The sequence below is a fragment of the Lithobates pipiens genome, unplaced genomic scaffold (genome assembly GCF_037356315.1).
Source record: "Lithobates pipiens isolate NorthernLeopardFrog02 unplaced genomic scaffold, aLitPip1_a1.2 Scaffold_18, whole genome shotgun sequence".
NCBI classification, from domain to species: Eukaryota; Metazoa; Chordata; class Amphibia; order Anura; family Ranidae; genus Lithobates; species Lithobates pipiens.
The window spans coordinates 204,706,969-204,722,903 of record NW_027507758.1 but is presented as its reverse complement, the minus strand read 5'-3'; the positions used below and the strand labels follow the sequence as shown (position 1 = coordinate 204,722,903).

General features: G+C 46.3%; 1 protein-coding gene across 1 annotated transcript in view; it reads left to right on the top strand.

The window, feature by feature from the left end:
- The window catches only part of LOC143987645 (protein unc-93 homolog A-like), a 991,508-nt gene that overhangs the window by 909,572 nt on the left and 66,001 nt on the right, over positions 1 to 15,935 (top strand). The window lies entirely within an intron of this gene.

Below are 15,935 nucleotides of genomic sequence, written 5' to 3'. Positions count from 1 at the left end.
GATAACAACTGCCTGCACGAACACTGCGGCAGAACAGGTTGTGCCAGAACAACTGTGCCAGTGGCTGCTCATGCGTGATGCATGCAGACTTCTGCGGCCATTTCATGAGATCATCAAACTGGTCAGCATTGCGTCGTGTCATTGATCAAGCCGTGGAGGAGCAGGAGCAAGAAGATGAGGAAGTCGCAATGCTGGATGAATTCCCAGGGGGGCTACTCTATCTGAGACAAGTCAACAACAGGAGTCTGAAGAGGAGTCAGAGGAGGATGGTGCCGGGGCGGATGAGGAGGAGTAAGAAGAGCATGCTTTAAACCTTTCTGGGATCCCTGTTGTTGTGGATGGGGAGAGGAGAACGAGGAGGACGACATTATCTTGGATAATGAGCAGGAGCCAGGCCACCACACCGCTTCCAGTTTAGTACAAATGGGGGCCTTCATGCTCCAGTGTTTTAACAGGGACCCCCGTATAAAAAGCATAAAGTTCAAGGACCAGTACTGGGTGGCAACATACTTAGACCCCTGGTGCAAGCACAAAATGGCGGAAATGTTACCACCGTCACAGAGGGTTGTCCGAGTGGAGCACTTACAGGCCTTGCTTTGAGAAATGCTGCATTCTGCTTTTGTGTGCGCTGGCAGAGGAGCAATTCACACTCCCAGAGAAGGAGTTGCGGGTACCAATCCAACAGCGCCTGCAAGAAGAGGCCGGTTTGAAGATGTGTTGGTGACTTCGGATATGAGGTCATTCTTTCAGCCGACCCATCGACAGGTGTCATCCGGATCCAGCATCAGGGAACGCCTAGAACGTCAGGTGTCTGACTACATCGGGTTAACGGCCGATGTGGACGCTCTGAGGAGTGATGAACCCCTGGACTACTGGGTGAGCTTGCCCAATTTGCAATGGAACTGTTGGCTTGCCCCTCGTTCAGTGTCCTGTCCGAAAGGACGTTTAGCGCAGTAGGGGGATTATGACCGATAAGCGCACCTGCCTAGCTCACGACAGTGTTGACTACCTCACATTTATAAAAATGAATGAGGCATGGATCTCGGAGGAATTTAACACATGTGACCAGTAGACCATGTATATGCATAACTCTATAAACGATTTATTTAATCGAGCACATGGACCTTTTTTCTACCTTTGGCTCACTTCCTTGTGCAAAAAAAGCACACTTGTACTATATGCCCGTACCCTCCTGTTTGAAGAGGTTGAGCGGTGTCATATTTTTGAGTCCCGCATCAAGTTTCAGGTATCAGTTCTGCTGTCAGTGCTCTCTATCTCGGTGCTGGTGTCAGTGCTCTCTATCACGGTGCTGGTGCCAGTGCTCTCTCTCTATCTCGGTGCTGGTGTCAGTGCTCTCTCTCTATCTCTGTGCTGGTGTGGTGTCAGTGCTCTCTATCTCAGTGCTGGTGTCAGTGTTCTCTAACATGGTGCTGGTGTCAGTGCTCTCTAACACAGTGCTGGTGTCAGTGCTCTCTATCACGGTGCTGGTGTGGTGTCAGTGCTCTCTATCTTGGTGCTGGTGTCAGTGCTCTCTATCTTGGTGCTGGTGTCAGTGCTCTCTATTTTGGTGCTGGTGTCAGTGCTCTCTATCTTGGTGCTGGTGTCAGTTCTCTCTATCTCGGTGCTGGTGTCAGTGCTCAGTCTCTATCGCGGTGCTGGTGTCAGTGTTCTATCTTAGTGCTGGTGTCAGTGAGGGAGATAGCAGGGGAAACGCCAATCAGCAGGCAGTGCCAGCACCATGGCTGAGGATCAGCACTGGACTGGCACCTCCGGACCACCACAGAGGAGCCCTGCTTAGGTGGGGGTAAGGGCCGGGCAGAGGGAGGGGCTCAAGCACAGGTTGGGACACTGGAACAGGACTGCATTGAACTGACTTATCCGGCCATATTCATCTTCTGCTGGAGCGTGAATATTCTTTGTTGAAAAGAAAGATCACACACCCCGGCCTTGTATTGACTATCAGGACTTAAATAAAGTAACCATTAAAAATCAGTACCCCCTTCTGCTGCAGAAACTGCCTCTTCTTTCATCGGGGAAGTAGTACATCTTCATGGTATTCCTGTTAACATCACTTCAGACGGTGGGGTACAATTTACTTACAGATTCTGGAAATCCTTATGTGAAGTCTTGGGCATTAAACACTTTATCATGTGCCTATCACCCACAGACTAACAGTCAAACAGAGAACACGAACCAGACATTGGAACAATATCTGCGTTGTTTTTCTTTGTTTGCACAAGATGACTCTTTTGCCATTAGTGGAGTTTGCTTATAATAACTCAATACATTCTGCTATCAAACAAACACAGAGACTGGAGCAACAGCAGGGATCTCCTGCAACACAGGTTGTACCGGAGCAGCCACAGTGGGAGATTCCAGATGAGTCATGCAACTCAGGTGCGTCTGTAACGCTATGGCAAGCTGATCCATGCAGTGATCCTGCTCATCCAATCTGGAAAAAATATTACCAACAAGTGCGTTGACTGCACTTTCTGAATTCATGGCCCTCGCCAAATGTCAGAAACCATGAATCAGACCAAGACAGATGTACTAAATTAAATCGCAAATGCCATTTGTTTAATAATAAAAGTAAAAATAACGAACGTATTCAAAATATAGCCTAATTAGGCACCTGGGCCAAATTCAATGTCTAGAACTCAAATTTTTTGCTGGGGCTCCGGGAAGTCATCCGGGAGAACAAAGCTCTCACCTTCCACGCCCATCCAGAAAGCTTCACACTTGTCCTGGCTGACCTTTGAACCTGATGCCTCTGTATATCACCACCTCCAGCACCTCCCCAGTCCCAGAGACAAAAACAGAAACATCATCAGCATAGGCCACAACCTTCAAAGGAGGCTCACCAGCGATGCCCAAAGGTACCCCACACAATGGTCCATTCTCTAGCCTTCTAATGAAGGGGTCGATTGCAAACACATATAACAGAGGAATCAATGGGCACCCCTGATGCACACCCGAGCCGACCACAAAGGGTTGCCCGACCCAACCAGCAACCAGAAGAAAGCTTTCAGCCCCTTTGTACAAAATCTTGAGCCAATCAATGAAACCCCCCCTCCAGGCCATATCTGCCAAGAAGGAGCCATAAGCATTCATGATTAACCCTATCAAAGGCCTTAGCCTGATCCAATGTCAGCAAAAATTTACCCCAACCAGCAGCCTTGCAACGCTCCAAGGCCTCCCGGACAGCTAACACTGCTGAGAAAGTACTTCTACCTGGGACCGAACAGTGCCGGTGGTGGGATAACAAACTGCCTGCCACTGGCGATAATCATCTGACAGTACCTTATACTTATTTTCCAAAGGCAAAACTTTAGGATTGAAGGGAACTGAACCCCTTTTTTTCCTTCTTTTGCCCCTCCTCCTCCTATCCTCCAACCACTCCATATCATCCTTGGATAAAGCAGAACCAATCTCCCCACACCTATCCTCCCCTTCAACCCCCTCCCCCCCAATCTCCCTTCCCTTATCTACCACCAGGCCAGCCTCCCCACTATTTTCTCCCCTCCTCTGCACCCCACGATCTGCAATAGAAACCCTGCAGCGTCGGGGGAGGGGGACTGGCACCACACCTGACGCACCAGCCTCAGCACCTCTTTTTAACAATTTTAAGCAATTTTAGAAGACACAGAAGGATTGGACACATTCTCTGAAACTTTACATACAGACTGGGAAGACACACTAGGTACACGAACAGACTGGGAAGACACAGACACATTGGGTATTGGCACAGACTGGGGAGACACAGACATATTGGGTATTGGCACAGACTGGGGCACCACAGACTGGGGAGACACAGACACATTGGGTATTGGCACAGACTCAGATAGACTCACAGGCCCTCCAGCTGCTGAGCTCTGAGTATCCTCCATGTCCAGAAGAAAGAACTCTCTCATGAGCTCAGGCTTGTTGTGCATTGCCTCAGGACATTGACTGTAAGTCCCACTGCATTACATAGATTACACCTGATGATATTACAGTCCTTTGCCAAATGTCCTATACCCTGACACAGAGAGCACTTCATCACTGGACAGGAGGATGCAAGATGCCCTTTATCACCACACTTATTGCAGAGCTTTGGCTGGCCCGGGTAGAAGATGGTCAGTCTGTCCCTCCCCAGGAAAGCTGAGGATGGCAGATGCTGGACAACATTGTCAATGACCTTTTAATTGTAGCTGCACAGACCATCCCCCTGTCTATATTCCCAGATCGTTCAAAATCTTTCTTAGCCCTTGTACACGCGGTCGGACATTCCAATGGACAATGTCCGATAGGACCGTGTTGTCGGATAATCCGACAGTGTGTGGGCTCCATCGCACTGTTTCTGTCGGAGTATCCGACGGACCAAGTTTTCCAGCTGGGCTATAAAATTTTTAGACAACATGATCCGATTGGACTTTGTCCGATCATGTGTAGAGAATTCCGATTGGACAAAGTGCCATGCATGCTCAGATCGAATTCCTAGACCAAAGCTATTGGCTACCAGCCTGAACGTAGTCCCGTCCTAACGAAATAACGTCATCACGTTAAGTACGCTCGGATTTTCTGACAACTTTGTCCGACTGTGTGTATGCAACAGTTTCGGACAAAATCCGCCGGACAAAATCCGTCCGACAAAATCTGACGGATTTGGTTGCCAGAATGTCCGACCGTGTGTACGGGGGCTTAGGGGGCTCAAGACATCCCCATACCTCCTCAACCATACAGTTAAATCCCCTTGTGGATGGATTCATTACGGACAAGAATTGTTACCATTTTAACGAGGGGCTGACGTGAAATAAGTTTGGTGAGGAGCCCTCTCCAGTCCGGCAGGCCCCTACACACGTGTTCATACTTCTCCCAAAATATGTCCAAAGACTCCGGATGGATAAAGGACAAATCATACTCATAGGAACCTGCCGGACTGATCAGGACGAAGATATCTGCAGGCCTAAACCCCATCTGCAGGATTTTATCCACCACTGTCCTCCTTTGTGGGAGGTTTCCATCGCCTTCCCATTTGAACTGGACAACATTCCTCCTTTTAAACAGGGAGGAAGATAGAACGTTCCCATGCTCCTTCCCTGCTTGTTCCCCCTTTCCAGAACCTGTGGCAGCAACACCAGCATAAGTTTTTCTTCCACCACCAGCATTTGCACTCTTGTCCTTAGACACATTCAAATCTGTTGGTAGAGAGTCTGAATCAGCTGGAATAGCAGTCTTCTGATTAGCAGAGGCAGGACTCACCCCCTCCCCTGAACACTTAGCTTTAATCCTGGGAGCCATGACAGGCTTGGCTGCTGTAGACTCCTGGAGAGTGGTAGCACTACTGCTCCCATCATCTCCTCCACCATTCACAGGAATAGCCGCTGTGCCTGGTCCAGGCAAAGTCTCTGTATTGTCCATGGACCTCTCTGCAGACTGAAGCTGACAGTTATTAGCAGATGTTATTGTTTGCTGTATATTGTCTATGGGTCTGGGCTGACTGTCTGTAGTCCCTTCAACCTACAGCAGGCCCATTGTCATTAACCACTACAATACAGGGCACTTTCACCCCCTTCCTTCCCAGCCCAATTTTCAGCTTTCATCGCTCTAGCGCTTTCAATGATAATTGCGCGGTCATGCTACACTGTACCCAAATGAAATGGTTATCATTTTGTTCGCATAAATAGAGCTTTATTTTGGTGTTATTTATTCACGACTCCGTTTTTTTATTTTTTGCGATATAAGCGCAAAAAAAGCGGAAATTTTGAAAAAAAACAATATTTTCTTTTTTCTATTTGAAAAGAAATCCAATAAAATCAAATTTTGGCATAAATTTAAGCCAAAATCTATTCTGCTACATGTTTTTGGTAAAAAAAATTCCGTTAAGTGTATAATAATTGGTTTGTGTGATCAGGGACATATGTACGCAAATGATCATGTACATATGTGTGCAGGTGATCACGTACATGTGTGCAGATAATCATTGGGACATGTGATTTTAGTGGGACATATGTGGGGGACATGTTTTTATTATTTGGGGACATGTATGTTTTGGGGACATGTGGGGACTGTGTTTGTACTGTGTGGTGTGTTGTGTGTTGACACTAGACTGATGATCAGTGAGTAAAAAGCTGTAAAAAAACAGCTCATACTCACTGATCATCAGCCGGCTGCAGAGATCTGCTCTCCTCTCCTCAGCGATGACTTCCGTGTGAGGAGAGGAGACCCGATTGCCTAGCGCGATCCCGCTACTTCTGAAGGACGTTCCTGAACGGCCTATCAGGAGTAGATGGCTCCCACCCGGCCGTATATATGCATTGGCCGGGTGGGAAGTGGTTAAAGTTCCCACCGGCCTGCACACACACTGTACCTGCACCTGCTGTCTCCACAGGTCTTTCTTCCACAGGGCTAGGAAAGGTGTCCATCTTCTCCTCACCATCCTGGGGAGCTGCATTAGGACTGGTCTCCAGTTTATTGATGAAATCCAGCATGCTAGAACCTTTAGTCTCCTGCTCAGATGTTCCACATTGCTGGGGAGGGAAGGGGACAGAGGCCTCCGCCATTGAGGGCTCAGCAGATGTCTGAGATGTTGAAGAGCTGGGCTCATCCTCCGGGCCCACTTTCTCAATCTCTGCTGTCTCTACCTGCATCTCCGCAGGAAGCAGCTCCTATTCTCATTTGGTTAAATATTTCTTCATTCTTATATTTTTCTTTAAATGCTCCACTATTCTCCTTCAGAGAACTCACCAATTCTTTCTGCTTCCGCAGAGCTTGTTCCAGATCTTTCAATTCAGGCCTCAGAGCCGGTCTCTTCTTGCTGAAGACTTTAGCACAAATCTGATTTTTCTTTATAAATTCGGCTTTCAAAGCTACCAACTTCTCCTCTTTCTTCTCAATCCGCTTCAGCGTTTCCACAATCCTCCATCTAAAGGCAGACAGAGATTCATCTTTCCTTGGACCAGGTCCAGAATCTTCCACAGGCTGAGGCCTATCCAGGAGGCCCCCGCCAAGGTCCTCCCCAGGATCCAGCATCCCTCCTGGGGCAGAGGAGTAACTCTAGCCCTTGGTCTCTGGAAGCACAGGAGCAAAGGAACAAGCAACCTCACACCTCGCTATCAAGGAGTGGAATGGCAGTTTCCCACCATCCCTGTGCTCTGCTGACTTCCTGGGTCTTTAACTTTTAGGTTTGTTAACTTTTCATAACAATTATGAATTTTCGTTATGAATTTGGATCCAAACTTCGTAAACTAAATGTATTCTTTTGTACGGAATTTGTATGCATAAAAATTTGTATTTCGGATTCGTACAAAAGTACGAATTTCTGATTTGTACGAGACCAAGATAAACTTATTTGGTTCAACTGGTATCGGCTACAGTTTGAGCATTGAGGGAACCATGAATGCCAACATGTACTGTGACATACCGAAACAGAGCATGATTCCCTCCCTTTTGGAAGACTGGGCCACAGGACAGTATTCCAACATGATAATGACCTCAAACACACCTCCAAGACAACCACTGCCTTGCTAAAGAAGCTCAGGGTAAAGGTAATGGACTGGCCAAGCATGTCTCTAGACCTAAACCCTATTGAGCATCTGTGGGGCATCCTCAAAAAATCGTTGCAGTTGCAACCTGTGAAGCTCTGGTGAACTCTATGCCCAAGAGGGTTAATGCAGTGCTGAAAAATAATAATGGCTACTCAAAATATTGACACTTTGGGCCCAATTCTGACATTTTCACTTAAGGGTGTACTCACTTTTGTTGCCAGCAGTTTAGACATTAAAGAGGAAGTAAACTCTCCCACACCGTTGCCACTTTTCATCTAGACCATTATATGAAGTTATAAGCAAATATTATCCATTGTAAATAAGCTTCAATTTTTTATTACTTACTTTTTATAATAACTTTTATAAATGATTTCTCCAGGGATTAGGCTGTGTCATTTTGGGTATTGTTTCCTGAGTCTGCACTGTGTATTACTTCTGCCCTTTCATTATGACTTGCTGTTATCTCACGCATGCGTGATGGCATCTTAACCAAGCCTCAGTTTTGATCCAATGTTCCTATGGCGACCACGCCCTCCCGCTCATAGCTGACCAGGGGGTGCGGAATTGCTTAGCAGTTTTGCCGTGTACCTGCCTGTCAGGGTGCAGATAAACCCTGCTATGGTATGCAGTACGAGATTGCAGATTTTCTCTGCACTTCCTACTACACCCCATGTGACCGCATGATGTCACATGGGGTGTAGTAGGAAGTGCAGAGAGAATCTGCAGTCTCGTGGGTTTTGAGCACAGTGCTGCTGGGAGAGGAAATCACACCGCACTGCATCCTATCAATGGCTAGATGGTGTAAAGGCACTCACACCGTGCCGTGAAAAACGGGAGAGATGCGCATGTGCCGGTGACGTCACTACACAGAACGGCGTGTATTGAAAGAAAAGTAAGCAAGTAAGAAGACATCTACAAGCAGCAATCATTAGCATAATTTAAGCAGATTGAAATGCGATAACGTTGTGGGGGAGGGTTTACAACCACTTTAAAGTGGATGTAAACCCCCCCCAAAAAAAATTTTTCCGTCTGGCACAATATAGAGTATTCGATTTCAGATCAGCTGTGCCCAGTCTTGCCACAAAGAGTTAATCCAGCTCTGAGAAATTCTCATATCTTTTTTCAGTGAAATAAAATGGACAAACTGTGAAATCTTTGTCCATTCTTCTCCCCTTGCTATGATTGACAGGTGATTTACATATCTCGTGCACTAGCCTAAGACATGCATTATTTTTTAATTCCCACTCCTTTCTTCAGCAGCTCTGCAAGGATTGGCTGTTCCACACCTCAGCATGATTTGGCATGCTGAAGTCATGTGGGGACTTTTCTGGGTTTTGACTGGATGTTATTGATCATAGCAGAAGTTCAGTGTAAGAAATACACAGGAGAAAAAGCATGTTGATAAGGGGAGTGTAGAGGGGGGTGGGGAGTCTACTGAGCCCTTACACTATTATACAACACTCTGTACACTGTACACTCACTACTTTACACTGTGACAAAGTGTAATTTCTTCAGTGTTGTCACATGAAAAGGTATAATAAAATATTTACACAAATGTGAGAGGTGTACTGTCTTTTGTGAGATACTGTAATTTGCCATTCCCAGATTTTGAAGGCAATGCTATGCTTTATTTCTCTCAACTACAAGGAAGACATGTTTCCCTACCAGTCCTGGACATTTAATCTAAGTGAAGCTATGCTTTAAATCTCCTCTACAGTAAATGATTACACAGGAGCGGTGTATATGCAGAGTGGATGAGATACTGAGTGGCTTTACACATATGATTGGATTTTTCTGTAACTGTCCTATTTAAAGCTTCGAATTGGAGCAGTGACAGGTCCATTACAACATATTGTGGCTAGGGATGAGCTTTGAGTTGACATTGCCTGTTCGCCTGTTCACTGAGAGTGAACAATTTGGGGTGTTCGCGGCAAATTCGAAAAGCTGTGGAACACCCTGTACAAGTCTATGGGAGAAATCTAAAGTGCTCATTTTAAAGGCTTATATGCAAGTTATTGTCATAAAAAGTGTTTGGGGACCTGGGTCCTGCCCCAGGGGACATGTATCAATTCAAATATAGTTTTAAAAATGACAGCTTTTTCGGGAGCAGTGATTTTAATAATGCTTAAAGTGAACCAATAAAAGTGTAATATTCCTTTTAAATTTCATACCTGGGGGTGTGTATAGTATGCCTGTAAAGGGGCGCATGTTTCCCGTGCTTAGAACTTTCCCTGCACAAAGTGTCATTTCTGCAGGAAAAAAAGTTATTTAAAAGTACTCGCGGCTATAATGAATTGTCGGCTCCCCTTAATACAGATAACAGTCATTGAAAGTCATTGATTAAAAAAAAAAGTGTGGGGTTCCCCCAAATTCAATTACCAGGCCCTTCAAGTCTGGTATGGATATTAAGGGGAAACCTGTGTCAAATTTAAAAAAAAAATGGCATGGAGTTCCCCCCAAAAATCCATACCAGACCCTTTATCCGAGCACACAACATGCCCTCAACACACATGCCCTCAACATTGGGAGGATGCTTTGGGGTCCCCCCCAAAGCACCTTGTCCCCATGTTGATGAGGACAAGGGCCTCATCCCCACAACCCTGGCTGGTGGTTGTGGGGGTCTGCGGGCGGGGGGCTTATCAGAATCTAAAAAAGCCCCCTTTAACAAGGGGACCCACAGATCCCGGCACCCCCCTGTTTGAAATGGTAAGGAGGTATGAAAGTACCCCTACCATTTCACGAAGAAAGTGTAAAAAAGTTAAAAAAACACACACACACACCGTTGGGAAAAAGTCCTTTATTAAAAAAATAAAAAATAAAAAAAGATTCAAGCGGTGGTAATCCTCTCTTGCTATCCAGCGATGGATGATCATCTCTCCTGGGTCCAGCGATGGGTGATCTCCCTCCAGCGCAGCGCATCCATCCTGTCTCCACTGGAGACACTGGAATCCCGGCAGCCTGACACTTCTTATCTGAGGAGGGCGGGGCCACCTGTCACATGACCCAGCCCTCCTCTGACGCAAGGGGAAATCTGGGCTTCCCCAGTGATGTGCGGGTGACCCCGCCCCCTCTGATGTAATGGAAACCTGCGTTACATCAGAGGGGGGCGGGTTCACCCACACGTCACTGGGGAAGCCTGGCTTTCCCCTTGCGTCAGTGGAGAGGGGGGTCATGTGACAGGTGGCCCGCCAGGACTGCCAGGATTCCCGCAGTTTCCCCGGTGGAGACAGGATGGATGCACTGCGCTGGAGGGAGAGATCACCCATCGCTGGACCCCGGAGAGATGATCATCCATGGCTGGATAGCAAGAGTGGATTACCACTGCTACAATCTTTTAAAAAAATATATTTTTAATAAAGGACTTTTCCCAACAGTGTGTGTGTGTTTTTAACATTTTTTTACACTTTCTTTGTGAAATGGTAGGGGTACTTTTGTACCCCCTTACCATTTCAAACAGGGGGCAGGATCTGGGGGTCCCCTTGTTAAAGGAGGCTTTCAGATTCTGATAAGCCCCTCGCAACTACCGGCCAGGGTTGTAGGGATAAGGCCCTTGTCCTCATCAACATGGGGACACAGTGCTTTGGGGGGGACTCCAAAGCATCCTCCCAATGTTGAGGGCATGTGGCCTGGTACGGTTCAGGAAGGGGGGCACTCTCTTGTCCCCCCTCTTTTCCTGTGGCCTGCCAGGTTGCGTGCTCGGATAAAGGGTCTGGTATGTATTTTTGGGGGGGAACTCCACACCATTTTTTTTTATTTGGCATGGAGTTCCCCTTAAAATCCATACCAGACCTGAAGGGTCTAGACTTTAATAGGGTTCTAAAGTTCACACAAAGTTTAGGTCTGTTCGCAGGTTCTGGTGCGAACCGAACCGGGGGTATTCGGCTCACCCTTAATTGTGGCCATTGTTCAGTAATTTATGGAATAATCCTTACTATCAGATGAGATGACGGTGGGCTTCTTTGCAACATTTTATGGGTTTTTTGAGATCTGCATAACAGCAGTTATCCATAAAACTTGTGATTGTTTCCTTGCTGAAATTGGCACTCTGTCTACAATGAATTTGTAGGGAATATCCTGGTTCAAGTCCTGTACTTTTTGACATCATCCACTCCTCCCTATATTCTTTTGTGGGGGATACACCGCTTCTGATCTCTAGGCTCAACCCCCCCCCCCTTTTTTTTGTCGTGGGTTGGCAGCATGTTCTCCAATTAAAAGTCAATAAATTTGTAGTTCTGAACAAGCTATTTGCGAACGTGTACATCTTTTTTGTGTAGAAGAATACATATCGGCCTAAACTGAGAAAGAAATTCATTTTTTTTATATATTTTTTGGGGATATTTATTAAAGCAAAAAGTCAAAAATATTGCTTTTTCTTTCACAATTGTCAGTCTCTTTTTGTTTATAGCACAAAAATAAAAACCGCAGAGGTGATCAAATACCACCAAAAGAAAGCTCCATTTGTGAGGAAAAACAGACATCAATTTTGTTTTGGTACAATGTCGCATGACCGCGCAAGTATCAGTGTAGCGCTGGTATCCGTGTCTACTAATGTGTATTAGCATTTATAATGGAAGTCTATGGACGTTTCTATGGCGCCATTTAGCGGCCAAAGACTGATAGTGGACTTAAATGATTTTTGTTTTATCAAAGCATTGAACTTGGTACAGGAAGTGACTGTTATTTACACTGGAGAGTTGACCTTTTTACCCAGGATGCCGGGTGACCTACCCATGGACACCCTCTCTTGCACTGCATGCTGGGTAGGACATAAAAGGACCCCGAGTGGCCACCTTAGGTCTCTTGGGAACTCATGGCCTGCCTGTTAGGACTGGTGAGGAGGCCTCCCGGAGGAAGCGGCCTATTGCGCAACTCTGCTCGATTGTGTGAGTGACCTGAAGTGCCAGAGACACAGTGATCAGATTGGGAAGCTCCAGAGACACTCGTTTGAGTATCGGAAGACCAGATCCACCTATCGGAATGGAATGGAGTGACGGAGCCAGCTAAAGTAGAAGCAAGCTGCAGACACCGGACCAAAGTTATCATACCGAGCTTCCGATCCAGTTGGTGAGTAAGTTGCGACCCACAGTTTTCTAAACTTTTCACCTAGTCAGACTTATATACAGGCCTCGCTGGGATCCATAGTCCCACGGAGGAGGAGTATAGCAACTGACACTAGGCAGGCATAAGGCCTACTTACTATCGCATCTCAAGTATTGTATTATAATTGCAGAAGCAACACTAGGATCATCCTTAACTCAACTATAATTACTTTAACCCTTGGATTACAAACTATAAGGAATTATCATTGCTAGTAAAGACAAGAAGACTAAAGACTGAGTACTTTAAGTGAGATCTCACGTCTAGCTCTAAAAGAAGGGGGAGCAGCTACTACGGGGGTCAGTGCTACATCAGCTAAAGTAACGCAGTGCCGAATCACAAAAAATGTTCTGGTCAGGAAGGGGGTAAAATCTTTGGGGGGCTGAAGTGGTAAAAGAGGAAGTAAACCCTCTTGAACAAAATAAAAAATGCAAGACAAAGGCATAATGAGCTAGTATACATACTAGCATACTAGCATATTCGAAAACATACTAGCTCATTATAAATTGCTTCCCTATGATCGAAGTCCCTGCTGCGGTCATTGTTCCCCTCCTTCGTTGCTGCCATATCTCAAGGAGTGACTTCCGGGTATCACGGCTCCGGCACTGTGACTGGCCGGAGCCATGATGGCCTCACTGTCACTGTTAGAAACGCCACGCTCAGTGTGCCTGTGCGCAGGATATAGACGTGACACCTTCTTTTATTGTCCCTTCTTTTATTGTCCGGAGTATTAGAGTGGGGCACACCATTGCACAGTCCTAGGGCACACTTACACAGGGTCTGGAAAGATTAGATGGCCATCACATTTTGAAAGACCCTAATCTGGAATGTTTACCGTTTATCTAAAGGTTAAAAAAAACACAAACATTCTTTAAATAGAAAAGCCCAAAAAAGTACCGTATATACTCGAGTATAAGCCGAGATTTTCAGCCTCTTTTTTGAGGCTGAAAGTGCCCCCCTCGGCTTATACTCGAGTCATCGCTGTCTGCCCGCTCGATCAGCGTGTCGAGCAGACAGACAGCGGCCATTCTATAATTCAAAAGCCGCGCCTCCGGCTCCGCCTTCGCCTGTGATAGGCGGAACACTGAATTTCCCAGCAGCCTGTGTTCCGCCTATCACGGACATCGTCTCATCCTCGTACTACGGACGAGGATGATACGATGTCCGTGATAGGTGGAACACAGGCTGCTGGGAAATTCAGTGTTCCGCCTATCACAGGCGAAGGCGGAGGCGTGGCTTTTGAATTTTACAATGGCCGCCGAGGCGCCGACGAAGAGGGCACGGGACGGAGGCAAGGCAAGGCACGGCACGGGACGGGACGGGACGGAGGCAAGGCAAGGCACGACACGGGACGGAGGCAAGGCACGGGACGGAGGCTCGGGACAAAGGCTCGGGACACAGGTAGGCTGGACACACACACACACACACACACACACACACACACACACACACACACACGGATGGAGACACACACACAGGGATGGATGGATACACACACACACAGGGATGGATGGATGGATGGAGACACACACACACAGGGATGGATGGATGGAGACACACACACACAGGGATGGATGGATGGATGGATGGAGACACACACACACAGGGATGGATGGATGGATGGACACACACACACACAGGGATGGATGGACGGACACACAGGGATGGACGGACACACAGGGATGGACGGACACACAGGGATGGACGGACACACACACAGGGATGGACAGGCATGTCTCACCCTCGGCTTATACACGAGTCAATAAGTTTGCCAGTTTTTTTGGGGGTAAATTGGGGGCCTCGGCTTATATTCGGGTCGGCCTATACTCGAGTATATACGGTAGTGGTTTTATTTTTCTTCTCTCTCTCTATTGCTCTCTCTCTTATATTCGCTCTATGTTGTCCGTTCTATTGTTCGCTCTCATTGATCTATATCTATTGTTACTGTATTTTAGAACTGTAATGTTTTATTTTTACTATGTTTTATTGTATTTGCTCTGCAGGTATAGTGAGTCCTACTGTTATACTGTAATGTTACTTTGTTTTATTGTTAACCATCATTTGCTTAGCAGGTACGCCATTCAGCTGCAGAATGGGTTTATTTATTCTGACAGCAACAGCGGTTGATCCCACGATACGTAAATCCATGACTCCAGCGCATATATGCCAAAGCATGGGGGCAGGGGTGGAGGGGTGATTTGCTCCTAACATTAAGGGCGGATTGCCCCCCATGCATTGGCATATATTTTTTAGGCACAGATTGCATCAAAAAATCAAATTGTTTTATTGAGTTAATGTTTTATAATTAATATTGTTTGCTTTTCAGGTACACCATTCAGCTGCAGCACTGATTTATTTATCTTGATAGCAACAGCATTTGCTCTCACAATACGAAAATCAGTGACTCCAGCACTGTAGGAGGTGATTTCACCAACACAGTTAAAAAAAATGGTGCATGTATGCCCATCATTAGAAGTGGGTGGATAAAGGGTGGTATTCTAATGGTGGGCATACCCACTGATCAATCTCTTTTTTTTTTTTGGGAAAAAAAGAACACTACAATATATTCCCAGCATCGTACTGGTATGTTGCTGATATTTGAGTGCTTATACCAGAATGAGGCCTGCAGGTTTAGGTATCATTTTGGTATTACTCTTTTCAGACAGCGGTCGGCTTTCATGTAAAAGCAATCCAAGCAGCTATCTAGCCCCTAGACTGCTTTTACAAGCAGTGGGAACGTTCTCACCCCCCCCCCCCCCAGCATCTTTCAGGTTTTCACTGGCTCTCCTGTCCCAACAGGGAACCCGAAAATGCAGCCGGTGGTTCCGATAGCTAACCATAGAGCTGATCGGAGACCATAATGGCTCCAAAAATCTCTATGGCCTAAGAAACCAGAAGCTATGAGTATTTTATGACTTAGGTTTCGCTGGATATAAACAGCACCATTGGGAAAACATTTTATCACACCGATCTTGGTGTGGTCCGAGGCTTTGAGGGCAGAGGAGACATCTAGGTTCTAATAGACCCGATTTAAAAAAAAAAAAGAGTACTTGTGACTACCTATTGATATCATAGGGGATATTTACATTCCCTGATATAACAATAAAAATCAGGGCTGCGGAAATTAACGATTAATTCCTCGATTAATAGTTAATTTTTTTGATTGGTCAAAATTCTTTTGATCGGTACTCACCTCTGCTTCCGGGTCTTCAGGGAGTTCCGTCGGAGATCCGGTGACATCACGGACATCAACATCACCGGACTCCTCCCCCCTTCCCCAAGTGCCTCCGTCTCCTAACGAAGGGAAGGGGG